Here is a 14,770-nt window from a genome sequence, read left to right as displayed (position 1 = left end):
TATTTGCAAGTTTCTCCAGTGCCTCCTTTTTGAAAAGAAAACGTTCTTTAATTATCTTAATGGCATCAGCTCTTCCGGACCATGTTGTCTCGTGTTTCAGAGAGCTTCCTTAGCACTCCATCACCTAAACACTCCAGAACGGACCACCGGTGTGTTGAAGCAGCAAAGAATAGCCTACACAGATATTTTCAACAAAGTCAAAGAACTGAACTGTTTCTGGACACGATTGTGCAGCGCATACACCAACTAAATTCAACGAATGAGCATAGCATGGAATATATTCTGCAACAGCACAATTTTTTTTTTTTGACAAATGCCTGTAGGCCTACTCCGTTATATTTCCCGCTCATGTTGGACGCGTTGGAATAACTTTGTCCAAGGCAATCGGCAAGATTGATACTCTTCTCACTGGTGTACACTTGTACAGTACAGTTGAATAATCTTTCCAACAACTGGTATCGTGGGCTTGTGGCACTTGATCAGTGGTGCCGAAGTTAATTGAGGATTGGGGGAGATAAATCAAAATTTTATCAAATTTTAGACGATTTTGAACATTGGGGAGATGCATATTTTATACACAATTTTAGTGGTAACCTACCGGTATTAAGTTTATACAATCACCAAACCACGGTAAATTAGCTGCTAACGTATAATATACAGATAAGAAATCATGAAGATAAAAGTCCTACCAGTGCTCTTGTGAATGACTGCTGCAAGATTAAGAAACAAGCAAAGAAAAACTGGTACCTCCAGCGGGATTCGAACCTATGACCTTCCAATGAATACTTAGTTTTTCCAAAAAAAAAAACAAACAGAAGTTATACTTTTCTTCTTGCCCTCTCCTTCACTAGAATCACTACAAAACTACTAAAGGACCATATGACAAAGTCACTAGTCAGGAGACTGAAAACAACCGAGGCTACAGAAGAACATCTGCAAATTTATGGCAAAATAATAACTTTCAAACACATCACAAGAACTTGTTACAACCGAACATATTGCGTCTTATGGTAGTGCGCATTGAAAACTCATTAGCACTGTCATTTATGCTGATGTCATCAAGACTATTTTGGTGAATGTTGCAAACGATGCTAGTAGGCCTATTCAACCTTTCCTGTCCCAAAGTATTTCTCAGCCAGGTTTCAATCTACAAAGATTGGAAAACGACCTCTCACAAGCAGCAGAGCTTACCGGGCAAATTAAGAGGATCTTAATCAGCTGGAGTATTTGAAAATAGAAAGGTTTTTCCAAGGACAATGCCTAAGCTCTTTTAGCGTCGTACAGATATTTTGCTCCTGTTACCTTTCTGAATAAATCAATTTGATAACTCATCGATTGTCTATTCAGCTTTGGATACTTTTTGACCATTTCAAGAACTAAGCCGGTCTTGAAAATTCGTGCAAGTTCTTTATACTTTGCCGAATCGGAATTCAGGCTACTTTCAAACCGTTCGGTCGGTTCAGAGTTCGGTCACTCTGTCCATGAACTGATTGTAAAGTATTTTATAATGCAGTTGAGTGTCTGCAGTAGCACTGCTGCCATCGAGCCTCCACCCAATCTTTCAGGGACTCTTCTTTGCCGTGGTGCTTGCAAAGGTGTGATAAAATTAGCAGCAAATTTTTCCGGAAGTGAAACTGCATTATTGTAATTGTTCTCAAACTCCAAATGACGATATTTCTCTAAAGTGATTTTCAGGGTCTGAAACAGCTCTTCACGCAAGAGTCAATGTCAAGCTTTTCTCCTTGCAACGTGATACTAAATTGCTCTATAAGTGCCAAAGGCTTCAAAGTCAGCACAAGTCCCAAATATGTTTCTGCAGTTTCTTCATTACTGCAGTCCCGTGACCAGTGGCCTAGTCCAACTCGTCCTTAATACCTTCAATAAAGGTCCTTCATTGTCTAGCGTCAAATCCAAGACAATTTAGAACTGTGATCAAACATCAATAAAGGAAAAACAACAGCAATTCAAGATGCTTGTAAACAACTAAATCGAAGTACAACTTCAGAGCAAATATTTTTTTCTAAATTATTGAGGGGAATGCTGCCAAAATATTGGAGGGATATATTCCCCCATCCCCCCTACTTCGGCACCACTGCACTTGATCAGGCAGTTGCCTCCTGCGAAAATTACGGTACCGGTTTTTAAAGTTTACAATAATTAGGATGGGATAAGACGTTGGGATTAAGTAATTTAATCCTACAACTATAATATTCTCCCATGCCATTCCAGTTGGCAAGCCAAAAATTACTTCTTCTTCGTCGTATGAGCTGTTCTTCTGGACTATATGTTTGGGCATGATGTCATCAGCCACTCTACAGTCTCGTCATCCAGGGCCTTCAGTCCAAGCGCTCCATGTGGTGGTTGATGGATTGGGCAGTCATGGACGACATGATCTACTGTCTGGTCTGTGGCGCCACACTCGCATCCCGGTGAGGGAGCCAGGCCCCATTTGCACATGTCTGAACGAAAGCGACCGACGCCGGTTCGTAGGCGGTTAAGCCGGACCCACGCAAGTCTTGCGAGGGACATTCCCGGAGGGTGGGGATCGACGTCGGGTAGGAAATCACGGAGTCGGGAGGTGTTGTTTTGCCACTCCATGTTTCATGTGTAGTTTGTCCAGTGTGCGCACTTATTCCAAGATCTTCAACGTTGTTCAGAAGCTGTCGTGCGGCGGGCACAAATGGGCGTCTTGATTTCAGTCGCTGCTGTTCTCCAGGTAGGCGCTGGAATGTACTGTGGAGGAGGTGGTCGGGGTCCAGTGCGCGACGAGCAAGGGAAATCATGGCTCCTTTACGTCGAAGCTCAGCAGGTTGGATGCCTGCAAGGATGGGAAGGCAGTCCGTTGGAGTGGGACGCAGGCATCCAGTCACAGTGCGTAGTGCGTCATTGATAGCGGTGTCAATGTGGCGGGTGTGAGAGCTGCGGCACCACACTGGTGCGCAGTACTCGGCGGTAGAATGGACGAGGGCCAAGGTAGCTGTGCGAAGGGTTTTCGCATCAGCTCCCCAGCCGAAACCCGCCAGCCGCCTCAAAAGTGCAACGCGCGCAGATAGTTTTTTGCGCAGTGACTCCAGGTGTCGTCGGTACGTGAGTGACCTGTCCAGGGTTACGCCGAGGTAGGTGGGTTCGGCGCAGTAGGGGAGGTGTTCGTCATCGGTGGTAATGTTGATCTCACGTTTTGCTTCCTTGTTGTTTAGGTGGAAGGCCGCCGACACTGTCTTTGCCTTGCTGAGCTGTAGCTTCCATTTCTGGAGATATGTTGATATAGTTGACATGTCCTGGCTTAGGTTCCTCTCCATTGACTGCCAATCTCCGGCTGGATGCAGGAGAGCCAGATCGTCTGCGTAAGCATACTTCCTGGAGATGGTGTCAGGCAGGTCATAGATGTAAGTGTAAAAGAGGAGGGGAGCCAGGACAGAGCCCTGTGGGACGCCGTTCCTGAGTCGACGTAGTCTACTTCGTCGGCCGCTACCGGTGGAAAGGGTAAAGCTGCGGTTTTGCACAAGTTCCATAATCATATGGACCATGTGCCTGTCAGGAAGGAGACGGAGTAGTTTGCAGGTAAGGCCGCTGTGCCATACAGTGTCGTAGGCAGCCATGAGATCGACAAACACGGCGCCAGCCTTCTTTTTTACCGAGAAGCTGTCCTCGATGTTTTGGGTCATCAGAGTGACCTGGTCTACAGTTGATCTTCCGTGGCGAAAGCCGGCTTGTTCCCGAGGGAGCTGAGGGTCTATTATCGGTTCGACACGGGCGTAGATAAGTCTTTCGAGTATCTTGAAGGGGATACAGAGCAGAGAGATGGGGCGGTAGCTCTTCGGATCCCCTGGGGGCTTCTTCGGCTTTGGGACTGCAACCACTAGGGCTCTTCTCCAGATTCTTGGGATGCGCAGGTGACGCAAGCAGCAGGAAAGGAATTCTTTTAACCAGGACCTCATAGAGGGGGCAGCTTGGAGTATTAGTTCCGGGCATAGGTGGTCAAGGCCCGGGGATTTGCCTGGCTTTAGGTGCTGGAGGGCGGAGGCAAATTCTTCTGGGGTAAACTCACCAGAGATGTTGCCCTCGACAGGTGTTGGGACCTTCCAGAGGTCCGTCATTTCCTTGAGGACGGACTTGTCTGATTCACGGTCTCTCGTTCTGTGCACTCCATTTTTCACAAGTTGTGAGGCGATGGCATTTGCTGAAATGGGGCATTGGCGACGAGAGGCACGTGATCTGCCAGTGAGGTTGTTGAGTGTACTCCATGCTGTGCGGCTGGAGTGCGTGAAGTCGATTGAGTCTATGGCTTCTGTCCAGCGCTTCTTCCTCTTTGAATCCAATCTTGCCAGCAGGGCTGTTGCTGAGTTGGTGGTGGCGGTACCCTGGGGGAAACGGAGGAAGTCGCGGTAAAGCCTGTCGCACTCCACATCCCAGCAAGGTATGTACTTTTTCCGTCGACCTCGCGGGATGGAGTCTTTTGCCGCAGATATGATTGCATCACAGAAGTCCTGGTAGGCTTCATCCACTTTGATGGTGTGTGGGGATGGGAGGTACTGCGTAGCTTCGTTTGTGAGGAAGCTGTAGTATTCCCAATCGTATTTCCCAATCAAAAATTACTTATCAACTATGTTCGACAGTTTTTTGCAAAAAAAAAAATGTTTTGCTCACCAAGCGCGGGGCCTTGTGAAACGCGGGGCCCGTAGCAGCTGCTACATCTGCTACTATAGTTAATCCGGCGCTGTGAATCAGGCATGTCTGTGTTCTCGTCTAGACAGTAGGAGTAGGCTATATAGGCTACTGTAGATCTTCAAGAATCTTTTTTGCTAGATCTTACGTTCTCAGGCATGTCTACTGTTTGTCGGGTAACGGTTCTTGCTGAAAGACTGATATTTGAATTTTTTCTCTGGACATATGGTTTCAATAACACTCATCGTACATTTTTTCGCAAATTTGTTATCATTATACTAATAGGCTAGGGCAGGGTTACTCAACTAATGTTAAGTCTAGGGCTACCATACGTCCTCTTTTAAGAGGATTTGTCCTCTTTTTTCAAGAAAAATAAATTGTCCTACGAGGACACTAAAAAATGCTCAAATCAAATGTCCTCTTTTTTGACAGTATGGGTTTTTATGCTAATATTTTCAAGGGGATTATATTGCTTGATGATGTTTCAGCGACGGCTTGTAGGCTATTTGTTTTCTAAACATTTTGTATTTATGGTACCTATGTACCATGTTGATTTATCAATTCTACAAGAAATTGGCGCATTTTATGGAACTGTTGTTGAACGTTCATTGCCTGGTTCACTGTAAGACATTAAACGACATTTTAAAGGCCATGCTCATTGCTCACACTTTTTCAAAAAATTATTCTTTTACCTTCATACGCTTTATGTTGATACAACGCTTGTAGACGTTGTTGATTACCAACTCAGTTTGGTTCATTTGTTAAGTTATATGAAACAAATCGAAAAATGTCTAAAAGTGGAATGTGTATTGTGTAGGTTATAACACCTAACCTACAGCAAGAAATCGTGCATGGATAGGCCTACAGCTTTGCAAGGAAAGGAACAGCTTTCTAGTTCACGCCGTTTTTAGCATCTTAACGGTAATGTGCAGTCTACTGCTTTAATCCTATTGCAAATAATTTAACAATTTCGTTAAGACTGACCAATGACCATTCCTTGTTGAAAAAAGTTTAGGCTTGGCTTCCTGGAGGTCGTGCCTGATTTGTCACATTTTGCAGAGTTTTGCGATCATTGCTGTTTGACTGAAACTGTCTAAAAACTAGGTCTTTTTTCATTGTTTAAAGTCATTTGTTATCTTAAGGAAACACTAAAAATGAGATGAAATAAGTTAAACGTTCAGTCAATCTGTTTCCTTGTGTTTTTTTTTTTTGTAACTTGCTGCGTAGGCCCTATACAGAAATGATGAAAACACGTAAAAGATTCTTCAAGCGTAAAATTGTACTTGCTGGTGAAACGTGTCCTCTTTTTAGGCGATGAAAATAGGGTAGGCTAGGGACGGTACATTACGGGACGCGCAACTCCGTTGTTCCTTCAACATTAGAAGGGTCAATTGCCAATTTGACAATTTTTTTACGCTTTACTGCTGGCTTGCTTTCAACTAAAAACCTTAAATTACTTTAAAACCAACTTCACTCTTCTTATATAATCCATAAAAAGTAAACTATTTTGTAAATTACAAAAAAAACGTAACCCTTCTAGTGTTGCGGATAAGCCAAAAGCGGATGAAGTTTCGCATCCCTAGGTAGGCCTAATGTTAACAAAGGTCCGGTTTGATAAGTTGAATATTTTTAGCGGTCCGGTGAATAAGTTATTCACACGCAACCATTATCTGTGTATAAATTATCTGTAGGCCTACCAAACCACTTTTGTAGGTGAAATATAACTCAACTTGGATTTCTGAGAAAGTATTTGGAAGTCTGGGGGGCGAAGCCCCTAAAATCCAGGTTAATCAGTAAAAATCGCTTCCTCCCAGTAGAAATCTGTTTAAAGAAGCTCTGAAACGTGGCAATGAGATTATTCTTCCAAAAGCTTAAGGTCCACCATCAACATCCAGAAGGTCCGGATTCGGACCGCGGTCCGCCAGTTGAGTAGCCCTGGGCTAGGGTCTTATGTCTTTTGCTATTTATTGTGCTATGTAGCTAGCAAAAGTATTATTTTTTGATTGATTGGTTTTCCTTTCCTTTGAAAAACAAAACTTTGCTGTTTTAAGCTATTTTTGAGTAGATTAAGTTTGTCTTTTCTTGTTTGGCCCATTGACTTGGAAAAAATAGTAGGCTATGTGTCATAATGGCGGTTTATGTTGAATTCCTTAATTGTTTACACAAACAGAAACGTTGCAAATCAAAGACGTGGGCCTACCAAAATAATTATTGAAAAAATATTTATTCTCCTATTTGATTATAATATAAATATACCACTAGGTGGGTCCAATAATAATATAATTTGTAGAGGGGCTGCTTGCCGGATGATCTTGCCCGCGGGCCGTAGATTTCTGACCCCTGGCCTGCGACAATAAAGAAGATCAACAGCAGAAGACTTTCTTTGAATAAAAAGTACGTCAATTACAAATAGGCTACCATTCACCAATCACCTTGTATTTTATTATGCTCAATTGTAGGCCAACCTTTGTTTTTGTTTATTTTTTCTAAATTCGTGCGTAAGATATCTATGGTCACACTGAGCCGGTTTCCTGTATTTTTTTTTACTTTGCAGAGTCTTCTGTGACCTCACAATTCATTTTTGAAAATGCCTTTGAAGACTCTCAAAGTCATTCATTCATTTTATTTTTCGTCATTGACGCGTCCGGGACGAAAAAGATATTAGCCTACCACTAACTACAATAGTCGATATAAGCCTACCAGCAATGAAAGGGAAAAGGTGGCAAAACCTTGAAAGGTTTAAAACGTGCCTGAATAGTAAATCATGTAGTAGGCTATCTATTGTCTGTAGATAGCACGGCCACAAAAAACAAACAGCAAAAACTTCAAACTGTAAAAAGTTCAGGAAACTTGTCACCTTTTTAATTTCTTTTCAATATTATTTTTCATTGCAAGCGCGAATATGCAGTGAACGGCAAAGTAAAACGTAATTTATCAATGCTTGACATTTGTCACATTAAGAACTGGGAAGCCGCTGACTTGATAACTGGTATAGTCTTTCGTTGCTTCCTGTCTGTTGTGGTATCTAGATTGCTATGGTGCTATTTTATTCGTATTGTTTATAATTGACTAATTGTACGCAACTGTTCTTGCAACAGACGAAATAAAAGTTTTTTTACTTTTTCTTTCTCCAAACGCCCACTTGCGGTGGAAATTGTTGGTAACAAGAAACCACATCTCGCCCTCGGCTAGCTTTGACACTGCGGAAAACGAGTTTGATTGACTCCCCCGGTTCAAAGGGCATAACATTGATTTCGATTCCATGAATCCTACACTAGTCTATTTTGTTTTCTTAAGAATCGATTAGGATACTACGACAATGCTTTGGGTTGACACATACAGGCCTTTACGTTTTAAGCATGCGAAACAACCAGATATAACCTATCAAGACTTTGTAAGTCCGAGAATAAAGATTCAAAACTAAACATAAAAAAACTGTCTTGTGCTCTCATGTTTGGGTGCACCCTGGCTTTAAAAAAGACATTTCAACGGTGGGAAAGCAAAGGTTGTCCGCGACATCAGTGAGTCTGTAGTAGGCTGGCGCAAAATCTCGAAAAAATTTTTTTTTCTTTTAAATTTTTCGTCAGTTTGGAATATTGTTCCTTTTGGTAAATGTATCTCCTACACCAAATTTCACAAAAAAATATTAACGTTTGACCCTGGTTCACCTGGTTTGAATTTTTTCAATATATCGAATTTTCGCTTATCCCTGAAACTGCTCACCCGCTATCTTCTAATGCACTCTAGCATCTTAATGGACACAATAAGAGGCAGTAACACAAACTTGTAGCAAGCAAAGTGGTTTAATTAGCAACTCCATGAACACTGACAGGTGTATTACTCTCAAAATGTCGAATTCTACCACATTTCAGACATGATTTTCTTTGTGCACCCTTCACGTAGTAAATATCTACTGCTTTCAGTTTCTTGAATCATTGGACGATGTTTATCGATTTTCACAGGCCAACAAAACTTTTTTTTATATAAAGGCAGTTATTTTAAGGTCATTTTAAGGTATTTCGAGGCCCCTGATTCTGAAAATGCACTAAGTTTTCTCGACTTGGCTCTAGTTTTTGAGTTACAATAAAAATATTTTTTCGTAATTTTCAGCCCCTATAGATTTAACGTTGTGTCGTTTACTACATAGACAAAACTGGAAGTAATCCCAGGCACATTTCTGAGTTGTATAAACGCTATTTGGAACCAATCACGTTATTTACAACCCAAACAAACAGCTATTTAACGTTTACTGGCCTAGTAACAATCAAAATATGATGTGAAGTAAGCCTGAGGATACAAGATGTAGAATATATAACTTGCGTTTTGCATTAATATATTTGTTGACTTCAACAGTATCAGTCTTACTAAGTGAGTTACAAGTACAAACAAAATGCATACATTGTTTTGCTTAACAAACTAGACAAATAAGCAAAACAAAGCCATCGATGAACAAACGCAACTCTTTATTATGATTGGCTTACTAAGCAACACTCATCAAGGTACGAAGGCCATTTACATAATTACAGAATACAAAGTTATGTTATTCAGTAAAGTAGCTGCTTAGAATTTTATCCTTGCTGCGGAAGAACGTAATCTTGGAGTCAAGAATGCCATGTTGATCGAGATGAGGAGCCAAGATTCCAGCTACCACTTTTGATAACTAAATATTTAACTACTACAGTAGGTGGTAGAAATGGTTTTGAAAAAAAAAAACTTGACCTTGCTCCAAAATAATACTGAAGGTATTGAGGTTACTCTCAGTCATGCCCGTTTTCCTATTGTTTCAAGCAAATCACCACTTGAAACTAGAGAGGGCAAACAAAAAACAGAAATAGCAACGTCCATGCAATGACTGCCTTGCACACTCCATGTAAACATGATGTTCCAACTTCCTTCGAACATCCTCACCGTGCAGAAGTATCAATTTTCATGGTGATTCCACGGCTCTCTTTATGCCATGGCACTTTGAACTTCTTAGCCGTGAGCCCAGAAACGGGTTTGAGTGCAATGTTTGCATACTTTATAGGAGGAACCCAGGACTTATCTTGATCACCCAGCTTCATGTCAAAGTAATAATAATGCTTGTTTTTATATAGCGCTGTATCTATCGCAGAATGCGTTGCTCCTCTGCATTGCTCCTCTGCATTGCCTCATGTAGCAAAATATATCTGGGTTGTTTGTACAGCATCCTACTTGTCAAAGGCATATTTTATTAGCCTATATGGCATTTATTTAGCCTATAGACCAGAAAAAAACTTCTTGCAGCAAATACTTGGCCTTAGCAAAGGCTTAAAATAAAATTTCATTTGTACAGTATCCATTTCAGTAGGCCTACCTATTCAATATAAAGCTGCATTCATAAACACATGACTTTCGGGATATTTTTCTCGTGATGTAGGCCTACTATTTCACAACTGTTTTCGTTGAATATTTATGTCTCCCTTACGTCAAACACAGTTCATTTCAACCTTTGCTTGCGTTTTGAACTTTTGTGCAACATGAACCAATTGAACTAGACAAGTGCAATTATGACATCATAATGGTAAACAGGGCTGAAAATAAGTAATTTGCTAATTGAAAGCTTTTGAGAAACGATTTCAAATATATTTTCATTGTCGAATATCTCGAAAACTAGAGCCAATTCGAAAAACTAAGTGCATTTTCGGAATCAGGGACCCTGAAATACTCTTTAATGACTCTCATCTTTTGTGCCAAAATTTGTTGGTCTATGATTAATTCACTGACTGCGAAAAGGATGCAAAATCAACTAAAATGACACTAAAAGCATGCACTATTAGTGACTCTCAGACTTGGAGTAGGGTGAAGATGTTCCACGTGGAAGTTAACAGAAGAAGTGACGTCAAAATCACGTGGTCAAATTTTGAGAAATCTCCTCTTCAGATACTGCTAAACCACTTCGAAATTTATTAATTTTTCAGAAAAATTCAGAATTTCTCCTTGGGTGAACCGGGGTCAAAGGTCAAAACCCAACAAAAATTTTTGGTTCGCAAATATCAGTGAGCAAAATGGAACATTATTCCAAACTGACTAAAATTTTAAAGAACATCAAAGAAAATGAGCCACCCTAGTCTGTAGGCTTTTTGATTGTCGATTAGTGTCTTTTGCTTTTAAGTGACTCTGAGTCTCTAGCTACAAAAGGATAAGTCTACACCTGAAGACAGCTAAACATCAAAAAGCCTACAAGTCCACAAAGTATGCACCGATGAACTGTTCACTTTGTGCCATGGCAGGCAAACTTCATCGCCTCACACATTATTGTTTACCAATGCTCATATAGTTAAATTTATCTCATTTCCTTAGGTAGGTATGAGAATAAGTTTACAGTTTCACCAGTAGCCTAATTCAGTTTTTTACCATTAACAAAGAAAAGTTTGACATCGTCAAGTGCCAACAACGAATTAACCTGTGATTTGTATTTTGGCAGGTCAGATTGCTAATCAGGAATTCTTTTCTGTTTGTAGAATTTATAGTGCAGAGGTGTGCAACATACAGCTCTTGCCATTTATTTGGCCGGCCTTGTGTCATTAAAAACATATTACAAACTGCTTCTTTTTACTGTAATGGTAGATATGCTACGTTTTTGTTTTTAAGATATACGCTACAGCAGAGTGGTCCAAATAAAATTTATCGTGGGCCACCAGAAGCAATTCATTTTATTTCACCGGCCAAGCAACGACAGAAAATAAAATATTATGACGTCACTCAATGATAGCTGACATGACGTTTGTGGTGGCGATGCTTCTTCAGCAATAGCTTCTGTATCGACAAAATTGTAGTTGCACCAATGCGTAGGCACGAGTGCTGTTTCATTTCCAAGTTTGGTTCGATTTGTAATCACTGAAACAGCGGCATCCAATGGCGTTGACTGGGGGTCCAGGGGTATTTTTGGATCCGGGCCCCGAGATAATTTTTCGGGCCCGTACCTTTTCGAAGGGTCTGGGAACATGAAGAAACCAGAACGTATTCTTTGATACAGTGGAGCTTTCTTACAAAATATCTTGATTTGGGGCCCAAGGATCTCATTGGTACCGGGCCCAAATGTGGTCTTAACGACCCTGGCGGCATTAATTTATTGCTGGGTAACTTTATACATCGAAGGCTTTTTTGTAAAGCAAAGCCATGAGCGTAAAATAAACTTAAGCATCATTATACAGAGGTAGTACCACAGTGCTTGCTTCTAATAATAATAATGCTATGGTTTATTTATTGTGGCTCCACGACTGCTGAGATCTTTTAGCGGCATGACTTTTATTTAATTTTTATCAGATTTAAGATGTCATCACATTATTACCCGACTTTTCCTTACTGCGTTATGCAAGAAAAAATACAATCGGAACCGTTTTTCAAATCTTCGGCTAGACACTACCTGGAGTCGATCTCAGATCTACCAGCACTCAGTCATTGAGCTGGTTAGTGCTTGCATCTGAAAAACATTTCACATTTGCAAGAATTGCGCCAAAGGCTGACGCGTTGGTTTAGCACTTTAGTGTATTGATTTATGCAAAATGTACTGTTGAATAAGAAAGATGGTTTACTTGTTCAACGCAGCACTGCGGACTTTATCGATTTTTTTTGTCTGTGTTGAAAAGTTTTACATTTGTTCATTTTAAGATGGTTTTTTGTTAGGGAGGTCTTAGAACCAGGGTTTGGGTTTTGTCATTAGCAGATTCGCTTATTCAACACAAACAGCCTTGCAATTTTGTCTTGGTATTAGCAGTCGAAAATTTATTAGAAAAATTGATTCTTCACCAAAAGCGTTATTCAAACGTTAGTTAACGTAGGTTCACTGAAGAAGAAGCCAGTTAGTGATTGCAACCTATTTCCGTTCGTGAATTTACGCATCAAAAGGGATTCATTGTTGTTGAGCGGCTAGCTTTTCGTTGGTCTAGTCAAGATTTCTGGGTTAATTTTCTCGTCTCCAACATTCTATAAAAGTATTTGAATATCTTTGTTCTGTAGTTTGTAGATATGCTGGTGTAGGTTTATGGTTACTGCAGATCACTTTTATATTGATAGGAGAAAGGTCAGAGGGTTAGGTTATAGGCTGCTGCTTGTAATTAACCAATGTGAATGTACACAGTGGCGGCTCGTGGTATTGCTGTAACCAGAGGTTTAGGCCTACGTGAAAAAACAAGCACCAAAGGCGCAATGCCAAGCTTGAGGAGTCTAGAAGCATGCCCTCCATAAAATTTTACCTTAGTTTAGTGGTATTTCGTGTATTCTGAGGCTATTTAAGCACTTAAATTCCTGATGTTTATCAAGTTTAAATAGGCTGTTTTAGCTTGTGACCTTTGGCCTTAACTTATTATCGTAAGTTAACAATGAACCTAGGATAAATTTAATTTAGTAACAACATTAATGATAACCTAGTGTAAGCTTTATCTTTTTGCAGAAAGCAAAGCACATTGGTCCAACTATGTAACAGCATCAGTCGCAGCCACCTAATGCCGTGCTTGAAAACGATGAAGTATACTTGCAACAGTAGCTAGCCTGACCAGCAACTGCAGAATTTGCAGTTCGGAATTGCAGAAATTTAAAGCAACTTCAGCCAAAATATGGTGTCACAATTTCTCTTTGTTCTTCTTTTATAAGATCGCAACTGCAGAGCTTGCAATTCAGGGCTTCCAAATACAAAACTTAAAAAATCATAATAGGATACTTTTTAAAATCCAAAAATTATGAAACTTTTAGTCGGTAGGATCTATAGAAAAAATGAGAAAAAACGTGAAATTCATAAAAAATAAAATAAAATGCTGAAATGTGCAGTTCTGCAGTTTCTATAGACGAGCCGCCACTGAATGTACAATCATCTCTTTGTTCACCCCTATAGCTCAATCAGTTAGCGCGAGACTTCTTGAACGAAGAAGCTTCAAGATCAAGCTGCGCTGGTTCGACTCTCGGGGCCGGGGTGTGCGCTTGAGCAACAGTCGTTAAGGAGTGCTTTCCATTCCATTCAGTGAATGGAATAATTCTCTGCGAACAGCATTTCTCGGAAGCTTCACTCTGTCATCTTCGGTGACCGGGCTTGCACCAGTGGCTGAAAACCTCTACAAGTTTGAGAAACTGCCAAGATTAAGCTCTCTAAGAAGCTTTCCCAGTCGAGGATACAGATTCAATCAATCAATCAATTATCGACTTGAGACTACAAACTGCACGAAGTGATAAAGACTTTCAGGAAAAATATCATTAAACAATGTGGAAGTCCAATTCTGGTTAACGTACCATCATAGTTAGTACCATTATTGTAGCAAACTGAATTTTTGCACAAAGCCGCCAAGGTGACATTCAGAAATAGATTGTTGCGCAAATATCAGCTTCAGAACCAAAGCGATGGATCTAACATAGCCTATCACTGAAATTGTAGGCTTGCAAGAAGTGACAGCGGAATACTCATCGCGTGGTTATTTTGAAAGGGAGTAATCTCTTTCCATTCTACACCTGACTGTTGGCTTCTAGTTGAGTTACCACTTGCAAAAAAACGATCTTGTTAAGCCAAAGATAACGATTTATTAAAAAGTCAGATATAACAGTACAATATCAAAAGTTGAATATAACATGCAATATGTTATGGACATTCAAAGCTTAGTACCTTCTTTATAGCGTCGGCATTGCAATGTTCAGCTGATCAACGTTAATTTGAACTATATTTAAAGAAAAATGACTCATCTTGTTTCAAAAAGGCCTTACCAGGCGGAAGCACTAAGTTGCCTAGGCTGCATGTGCATATGCCATGTTTTGAATGGTCTATGTTCATTTCCTTACGTTGTTTGAACATTTAGCTACATGGAATATGCCGACAAATTGCTTTCGTCAGCAATTTGTTGAGCCTGGGAACGGATACGATTTGCAGTATATTGACTTGCTCAAGCAGTTCAGTGGCTCGGGCTGTGTTGGCTATGACGTGGAATAATAAAACTATGTAATTAGGCCAATAAAAGGGTCCGTTGTAGTTGCTTCAAAGTAATTGTGTTCGTTTTATAAAGAATTTTGATCTTAGTGATAATATCTGCGCATTCTAAGCAGTGAAACAAAGGCGAATGGTATGAGAACTAACTTTTTAATGTGCTGTCGTAGCAGTGGGAGT

Source organism: Aplidium turbinatum, chromosome 14 (genome assembly GCF_918807975.1).
Source record: "Aplidium turbinatum chromosome 14, kaAplTurb1.1, whole genome shotgun sequence".
NCBI classification, from domain to species: domain Eukaryota; kingdom Metazoa; phylum Chordata; class Ascidiacea; order Aplousobranchia; family Polyclinidae; genus Aplidium; species Aplidium turbinatum.
The sequence above is the reverse complement of the archived record's forward strand: the minus strand, read 5'-3'. Positions refer to the sequence as shown.